Consider the following 9745-nt stretch of genomic DNA (forward strand, 5'->3'; position numbering starts at 1 on the left):
TCGTTACGGCATAATGACGCAAACGTACAACGTCGCACGTGCCCGTAACGGTAGTGTATAGGCAAAACGCTTCAGCGCCATCCATTTTCAGGGCTGGTTGCTTCGGCAGGTGAGTCGTTGCACACTCCTTAGCGGATTCCGACTTCCATGGCCACCGTCCTGCTGTCATGAGCGACCAACGCCTTTCATGGTGTCCCATGAGCGTTTTTTAGGCGCCTTAACACTACGTTTGGTTCATCCCACAGCGCCAGTTCTGCTTACCAAAATTGGCCCACTTGGCACCGTCATCAGATCTCCGGCTTCATCGTTCGAGTAAGCCGGAGTTCTCACCCATTTAAAGTTTGAGAATAGGTTGAGGTCGTTTCGGCCCCAATGCCTCTAATCATTCGCTTTACCGGATGGGACTGTTAATTATCGACGCCAGCTATCCTGAGGGAAACTTCGGACGGAACCAGCTACTAGATGGTTCGATTAGTCTTTCGCCCCTATACCCAGTTCCGACGATCGATTTGCACGTCAGAATCGCTACGGTCCTCCATCAGGGTTTCCCCTGACTTCGACCTGACCAGGCATAGTTCACCATCTTTCGGGTCCCAGCATCTGTGCTCAGAGCGCGCCTGCATTCACGGATTGGAAACGAGACGCCTCGGGAGTGCGAGAGATCGATCGAGACCGAAGCTCCATCCTCCCTGAGCGTGCGCGCGTGTTTAGCGCGCGCGCGCCTTCACTTTCGTTGCGCCTTTCAGTTTTATGTTTTAAATATCTCAATGACTCGCACACATGCTAGACTCCTTGGTCCGTGTTTCAAGACGGGTCCTGCGAGTGCCCGAAAATGAATCATCGCAGACGGATACGCGCACAGTCCGAGACAAAACACGGCAGCGACGACAGCAACGCCGCGTCGACGTCCGCACTCGGGCAGGAAATCGACGGACGACGTTCGCTTGCGTCGGGCCGGACGCGCGTGAGACGCGTGCGCGATTCGTATTATATGTACGATTTTGTACTACCGTCCGACGGCCGGTCGGCCACCGTCACGGTCCAATAGTGCGTGCGCGAACACGAACACGACTGGACTCCCGAACGGCGCTTAGACCGACATCGAACGGGTCGCGATGTATTACTGAGAGAGAAGTGCACGCCGTCGACGAACGTCGACGGACGCGACCCGTGTCACACACGACGAACCCGCTAGGGGACACGTATGCGCGACATCGAGGCGCGCGCCCGTACGCCGTCGAATGACGATGAATCTCTCCGTTCGTTCATTCGAGTTTCGCAGGTTTACCCCTGAACGGTTTCACGTACTCTTGAACTCTCTCTTCAAAGTTCTTTTCAACTTTCCCTCACGGTACTTGTTCGCTATCGGTCTCGCGGTAATATTTAGCCTTAGATGGAGTTTACCACCCACTTAGGGCTGCACTCTCAAGCAACCCGACTCTGAGGAGCGTACCTCTCGCCGTCTCGCTCCGTCGCTACGGGCCTGGCACCCTCTACGGGAAAACGGCCCCGTTCAAGACGAACTTGGACAGGAGTGGCGACGACGAGAAAGCGATACCTCCCGAACACCACATCTCCCGCGATCGTTACAACCGCGGGATTCAGTGCTGGGCTATTTCCTGTTCGCTCGCCGCTACTAAGGAAATCCTGGTTAGTTTCTTTTCCTCCGCTTACTAATATGCTTAAATTCGGCGGGTGATCCTCCCTGATCGGAGGCCAACGATAAAAAAAAAACGAGGCAGACGCGATATCCGTCAACGCGACGGCGCCGCTTTCGTCGAGACGAGACGAGATCTTCATCATCATCCGTCCGTTCCGACGTCGGCGTCGACGCGCTCTTCGGACGTCGAGTCCGCCTACTATTCGTTATCGCGCGTGCACGCACGTGCGCGCGTTCGTTCGTTCGTTCGCCACCCCGCCGTCTGTGTATATAATGATAACACAGACACGAGAGACGACACGACGCGACGCGACACGAAACGACACGCCTCGAAAACGAATACGACGTTTACATGTCATCACGTACGCAATGCGCGCTTTATGTGTATACGTCGTAACGAAAACGGAGCTGTTTTATCGATATACGTTCGATCGATGTTCGATAACGAGAAACGTACGAACTCTCGCTCTCTCACTAGACTAGAAGAGATCGGCCCTCATATATCCGATTACCCTCTTTGATCGAACGATAGAACGACGATCGAAAGGTCGGAGATGGGGGCGCGCTCTCGACTAGACCGATCGACGAAGACGACGACGACGACGTAGACGACGTAGACGACGTAGACGTACGAATCGGTAGAGCGAGCGACGCTCTCGGTCTCTCACACATCGCGCATAACGAAACTCCGTGACGTAAACGTACACACGAACCGTATATAAATACAAAAATTTTGTAATATACACGAACACGCATGGTACATAAACATACATACACGTCGTATTGAAATATTTGAACGGACCGAGAGAGAGTCGGTTCGTATACGAATACGAATACGAACGAACTCTAAAACGGATACCGTCATGTGTTCGAGAATAACGTATAATAGTTTAACATTACGAAAAACTATATACACATTAAACATTGAACAGTGTGGTATATATTTTTATACAGCCGGCCCTCAGACAGGAGTGGTCCTGGATGTTTCTCCACGGACCGCAATGTGCGTTCGAAATGTCGATGTTCAAATGTGTCCTGCAGTTCACACTATGACGCGCAGTTAACTGCGTTCTTCATCGACCCGCGAGCCAAGTGATCCACCGTCCAGGGTAATTGTTTATTTTCATGATGATTAGTTTCTACGATCACTGAAGCGATTCTATACACGCCCGTGATATTAGTTTGTTTAAATTTTTTTTTTTTTTCTTTTTTTTATTTCTTTTCAGTATATAAATAAAAATTAAAAAAAAAAAAAATATTAAAAAAAAAAAATTAAAAAAAAATATACGTTATTTGAAGATGACGATGCGCTATCGAAAGACGACAACATCGTGCTTTCCTCGAGAAACCGACGTCGAAACATCAGAAGGGACGCGTTGAACGACCCCGTTTTTATTATATTCGGAGTCGTCGTCTCGCATCCGAACGACATACGAACGCCGAACCGCATTTTGTTTTATTTCATTTTACGAAAAAAACAAACGAAACTTTCAGCGGACGCTTCTCGTATCCCCGCCGACTGACCGATCGACTGACTGACTGATCGTCGATCATCGTATCATCGTCTAGGAGAGCGTGTGAAACGCATCATCGCACGTATCGATCGAAAGCACGAGGCCTCTATGAAAATATGATATAACGCATAAAACACAAAACACGAAAACACATCGACGTCACCACGGATCGATATCATATTAAATTCAAAAACGAATTCAAATCGACACTCACATAACGACCGATCGATGTAAACGATGACGAGACTCGTAATCGAACGGAGACGACGACGCGTAACGTAGACGTAGACGTAGACGTAGACGAAGAACGAAAGACGAAAACGAAAACGAAGAGCGACGAGAGTCTTGAACTCGAAACGTATACAGTGTCGTATATATATATTATACATGTGACTCGCGGCGCGGATTCTTGCCGGTCTACGTACACAGGTATAACGAAGACGACTACGGTAACGACGAGTGAAGACTGCACGCGTGCAACTTCGATGTTCGTTAGCTAGCGTTCTCGCTAGTTACGTTCGCCGCGTACATACGACGTCCACATTCGAATTGAAAGTACACGATTACATACGTCTTACGACGATCGTTATATTCGTATCTCTTTTTATAATACTACGTTTTAATATATATACGTATATCGATTCGATGACGACGCTTCAGCGATACGTGTATTTTATTTATATATTTTTTTGCGAATATCGTTATTTTCATACGTGATGATACTAACGTCGAAGGCGATGACGACTCGTATATCAACGAACGCCTAGACGAAGACGACGTGGTCGTCGTCGTCGTCGTCGGAGAAACGATAATGCGATCCACCGATCGAATTCGCCTTTTTTTCGTATTATGATTCTTTTTGGTTGTTGTTATTGTTATTGTTTTATTATATCGTCGTATATCGGCACTCTCATTGCTCTTTCGTGCTGCACTATTTATCTCGCTCGTATACAGAGAAGAGCTCGATCCGCACAGAGACGAAACACAATTCGAGATAGATAAACGTACGTTAATGATCCTTCCGCAGGTTCCCCTACGGAAACCTTGTTACGACTTTTACTTCCTCTAAATGATCAAGTTTGGTCAACTTCCCAGCAACGCCGACGGCCGTGAAGCCACCGCGTGTCGGTCCGAAGACCTCACTAAATCATTCAATCGGTAGTAGCGACGGGCGGTGTGTACAAAGGGCAGGGACGTAATCAACGCGAGCTTATGACTCGCGCTTACTAGGAATTCCTCGTTTATGGGGGATAATTGCAAACCCCAATCCCCAGCACGAAGGAGTTTCAACGGGTTGCCCGGGCCTCTAGGCCAGGGAGAACATGCTGATTCCTTCAGTGTAGCGCGCGTGCGGCCCAGGACATCTAAGGGCATCACAGACCTGTTATTGCTCAATCTCGTGCGGCTCGAAGCCGCCGGTCCCTCTAAGAAGAATTTTAATACGCCGCCAGTGAGTTGCTCGACCGAAATCGGGCACACCTAAATGACGACGCCTATTTAGCAGGCTAGAGTCTCGTTCGTTACCGGAATTAACCAGACAAATCGCTCCACCAACTAAGAACGGCCATGCACCACCACCCACCGAATCAAGAAAGAGCTATTAATCTGTCAATCCTTCCGGTGTCCGGGCCTGGTGAGATTTCCCGTGTTGAGTCAAATTAAGCCGCAGGCTCCACTCCTGGTGGTGCCCTTCCGTCAATTCCTTTAAGTTTCAGCTTTGCAACCATACTCCCCCCGGAGTCCAAAATCTTTGGTTTCCCGGAAGCTGCCCGCCGAGCCATTGTAGTAACGTCGGCGGATCGCTAGATGACATATTTACGGTTAGAACTAGGGCGGTATCTAATCGCCTTCGAACCTCTAACTTTCGTTCTTGATTGATGAAAACACCTTTGGCAAATGCTTTCGCTGATGTTCGTCTTGCGACGATCCAAGAATTTCACCTCTAACGTCGCAATACGAATGCCCCCAGTTATCCCTATTAATCATTACCTCGGAGTTCTGAAAACCAACAAAATAGAACCGAGATCATATTCTATTATTCCATGCACGAAATGTTCAAGCGGCATTTTGAGCCCGCTTTGAGCACTCTAATTTGTTCAAAGTAAAATTGTCGGCCCACCTCGACACTCACCGAAGAGCACCGCGATAGGATTTTGATATTGAACCGGCGTTTTACCGCCGGCTCACCGACGATATGCTCCGCAAACGTGTCAGTATCACCGCGGATGCGGTGCACCGACAGCGCGGCGCACAAATGCAACTACGAGCTTTTTAACCGCAACAATTTTAGTATACGCTATTGGAGCTGGAATTACCGCGGCTGCTGGCACCAGACTTGCCCTCCAATTGTTCCTCGTTAAAATATTTAAAGTGTACTCATTCCGATTACGAGGCCTCGAAAGAGTCCCGTATCGTTATTTTTCGTCACTACCTCCCCGTGCCGGGAGTGGGTAATTTGCGCGCCTGCTGCCTTCCTTGGATGTGGTAGCCGTTTCTCAGGCTCCCTCTCCGGAATCGAACCCTGATTCCCCGTTACCCGTGACAACCATGGTAGTCGCAGAAACTACCATCGAAAGTTGATAAGGCAGACATTTGAAAGATGCGTCGCCGGTACTGGACCATGCGATCGGCAAAAGTTATCCAGATTCATCAAAATTAACGACTTCGGACGAGACGCCCTCCGTCGATTGGTTTTGATCTAATAAAAGCACTCATCCCATCACTGGTCAGAGTTCTGATTGCATGTATTAGCTCTAGAATTACCACAGTTATCCAAGTAACTGAGTAAGATCTAAGGAACCAAAACTGATATATTGAGCCATTCGCGGTATCGCCTTAATACGGCTTGCACTGAGACATGCATGGCTTAATCTTTGAGACAAGCATATAACTACTGGCAGGATCAACCAGGGAGCTAACATAGATTATTCTCGACGACGACGACGACACGTCCGTGCGTGCTTGCGCGAACGCGACACCTTCGCCGTAAGTTTCTCTCATTTAACTCGATTCTCGTTTCTAGCAACGACGACGACGACGACGTTGTCTTCGTTCGTCGTCGCTTCGAAACGAGGTTCGTCGTACCGTATCGATTCGATCGCGTTAGACGCGATAGACTCTTACGGTTGACTTTTTTCATTCATTATCATAATAAATAATGATAAATAACCGACGACATCGAAGTAGCCCGAGAAGAGCACGACGACGACGACGACGATTCGTCTTCTAAGATGACACTCGACGGTCACGAATATGAATATTCGAAACGAGATCGTTCATTTTAGAAACACTTCCGTACACGATGTGCACGTATGTTATTGTTCAACGGATATATGTGTCGTGAAACATTCGGATCGACGCCCGGTGTTTGAGTGTTCGTACCGATACTCGGGTTATGTATTTTTCGTACATGATAGTTTTTGTTAATATAAAGAGTTTTAGGAACGACCGTTTCGCATACATTTCTATATGCATTAAACGAACGTACTGAATCTTTTAAAAACTCCGTCTGCCGCGTTTATCTCCGAAGACATCGTCATCGCACCACACATCGGGGTCCACAATAAATCTACACGAGAACGTCATACGTTATCATGTCGATGAATTTGTAGAGAGAGGAGCGATGACGACGCCGGAGTCGCTTTAGAAAGAGCAACTTACGTACGTCCGTCGGTCGGCACAGTTATAGAACGAAAAGTATATTTCTCCACATTATTTGTATAATATATTATTATTGTAAAACGACAACGCCGCGACGAGCTTACGACGACGACGACCGCGGCAGCAATACATTATAATATAATACAACAATACTAGAAGAAAACAACTTTTCGATAGAGTCTTATCTTCAACGGTTGCGACGCGTCTCACGAAATAATATTTTCATATATATCGTTCGACGTTCGAACCGAACGTACTCTATGTATATGCCGGACGATGAATATGACATTCGGCGCTTCATAACGGCGGATGTATTTTTTTCGAATATTTTTATATTTAATGTTTTATATATAATATCAACCCCCTCCCCGTCGCAAGGAATAAAACAAAGAACCCCCCCCCAACCCCCTAACCTCCCACCCCCACCCCCGAAAAATTAACGCGGTACGTTCGTGTATTGTGGAATCGAAGTTTATATTTTACGACGATAACATACTTTATTTTTCTGAAATATTTTAAAATAACATTAGAATCGAACACGATAACGATATCCGAGTGATTTCATTCGATCACTAAATTTGAACTATAACAGAACGATAATAAAATATCTTTGAAATGTGAAAAAAATAACGCGGTACGTTCGTGTATTGTGGAATCGAAGTTTACATTTTACGACGATAACATACTTCATTTTTCTGAAATATTTTAAAATAACATTAGAATCGAACACGATAACGATATCCGAGTGATTTCATTCGATCACTAAATTTGAACTATAACAGAACGATAATATAACATCTTTGAAATGTGAAAAAATTAATGCGGTAAGTTCGTGTATTGTGGAATCGAAGTTTACATTTTACGACGATAACATACTTTATTTATCTGAAACATTTTAAAATGACACTAGATTCGATCATTGCATTTGAACTATAACAGAAAGATAATATAATATCCTTCAAATGTGAAAAAATTAACGCGGTACGTTCGTGTATTGTGGAATCGAAGTTTACATTTTACGACGATATCATACTTTATTTATCTGAAATATTTTAAAATTACACTAGAATCGAACACGATAACGATATCCGAGTGATTTCATTCGATCATTGCATTTGAACTATAACAGAACGATAATAAAATATCTTTCAAATGTGAAAAAATTAACGCGGTACGTTCGTGTATTGTGGAATCGTAGTTTACATTTTACGACGATAACATACTTTATTTATCTAAAATATGTTAAAATAACACTAGATTCGATCATTGCATTTGAAATATAACAGAACGATAATATAATATCTTCAAAATGTGAAAAAATTAACGCGGTACGTTCGTGTATTGTGAAATCGAAGTTTACATTTTACGACGATAACATACTTTATTTATCTAAAATATGTTAAAATAACACTAGATTCGATCATTGCATTTGAACTATAACAGAACGATAATAAAATATCATTGAAATGTGAAAAAAATAACGCGGTACGTTCGTGTATTGTGGAATCGAAGTTTACATTTTACGACGATAACATACTTCATTTTTCTGAAATATTTTAAAATAACATTAGAATCGAACACGATAACGATATCCGAGTGATTTCATTCGATCACTAAATTTGAACTATAACAGAACGATAATATAACATCTTTGAAATGTGAAAAAATTAACGCGGTACGTTCGTGTATTGTGGAATCGAAGTTTACATTTTACGACGATAACATACTTTATTTATCTGAAACATTTTAAAATAACACTAGATTCGATCATTGCATTTGAACTATTACAGAAAGATAATATAATATCCTTCAAATGTGAAAAAATTAACGCGGTACGTTCGTGTATTGTGGAATTGAAGTTTACATTTTACGACGATAACATACTTTAGCGACATCGTTCATGACACGAACTAACCACGAACGTGACACTACAAAATTTACATCTTATAATATCTTTCAAATGTGAAAAAATTAACGCGGTACGTTCGTGTATTGTGGAATCGAAGTTTACATTTTACGACGATAACATACTTTATTTATCTGAAATATTTTAAAATGACACTAGATTCGATCATTGCATTTGAACTATAACAGAACGATAATATAATATCTTCGAAATGTGAAAAAATTAACGCGGTACGTTCGTGTATTGTGGAATCGAAGTTTACATTTTACGACGATAACATACTTTATTTTTCTGAAATATTTTAAAATAACATTAGAATCGAACACGATAACGATATCCGAGTGATTTCATTCGATCACTAAATTTGAACTATAACAGAACGATAATATAATATCTTCGAAATGTGAAAAAATTAACGCGGTACGTTCGTGTATTGTGGAATCTAAGTTTACATTTTACGACGATAACATACTTTATTTATCTAAAATATGTTAAAATAACACTAGATTCGATCATTGCATTTGAAATATAACAGAACGATAATATAATATCTTCAAAATGTGAAAAAATTAACGCGGTACGTTCGTGTATTGCGGAATCTAAGTTTACATTTTACGACGATAACATACTTTATTTATCTGAAATATTTTAAAATAACACTAGAATCGAACACGATAACGATATCCGAGTGATTTCATTCGATCACTAAATTTGAACTATAACAGAACGATAATATAATATCTTTCAAATGTGAAAAAATTAACGCGGTACGTTCGTGTATTGTGGAATCGAAGTTTACATTTTACGACGATAACATACTTTAGCGACATCGTTCATGACACGAACTAACCACGAACGTGACACTACAAAATTTACATCTTATAATATCTTTCAAATGTGAAAAAATTAACGCGGTACGTTCGTGTATTGTGGAATCGAAGTTTACATTTTACGACGATAACATACTTTATTTATCTGAAATATTTTAAAATGACACTAGATTCG

General features: G+C 43.1%; 3 non-coding genes across 3 annotated transcripts in view; all 3 read right to left on the minus strand.

The window, feature by feature from the left end:
- Nucleotides 1-1719, minus strand: part of LOC126780830 (large subunit ribosomal RNA) — a 3980-nt gene extending 2261 nt beyond the window's left edge. Inside the window, exon 1 of the ribosomal RNA XR_007670554.1 lies at nucleotides 1-1719. This exon is cut by the window's left edge and continues 2261 nt beyond it. This is a non-coding gene — a ribosomal RNA (large subunit ribosomal RNA).
- Nucleotides 1720-2615: 896 nt separating this feature from the next.
- Nucleotides 2616-2772, minus strand: LOC126780827 (5.8S ribosomal RNA). Its single transcript, XR_007670551.1, has one exon. It is a non-coding gene; the product is annotated as a 5.8S ribosomal RNA (ribosomal RNA).
- A 1412-nt stretch (nucleotides 2773-4184) lies between these two features.
- Nucleotides 4185-6087, minus strand: LOC126780834 (small subunit ribosomal RNA). Its single transcript, XR_007670558.1, has one exon. It is a non-coding gene; the product is annotated as a small subunit ribosomal RNA (ribosomal RNA).
- Between the last annotated feature and the right edge of the window lie 3658 nt (nucleotides 6088-9745).

Source organism: Nymphalis io, unplaced genomic scaffold, assembly GCF_905147045.1.
Source record: "Nymphalis io unplaced genomic scaffold, ilAglIoxx1.1, whole genome shotgun sequence".
Classification (NCBI taxonomy): domain Eukaryota; kingdom Metazoa; phylum Arthropoda; class Insecta; order Lepidoptera; family Nymphalidae; genus Nymphalis; species Nymphalis io.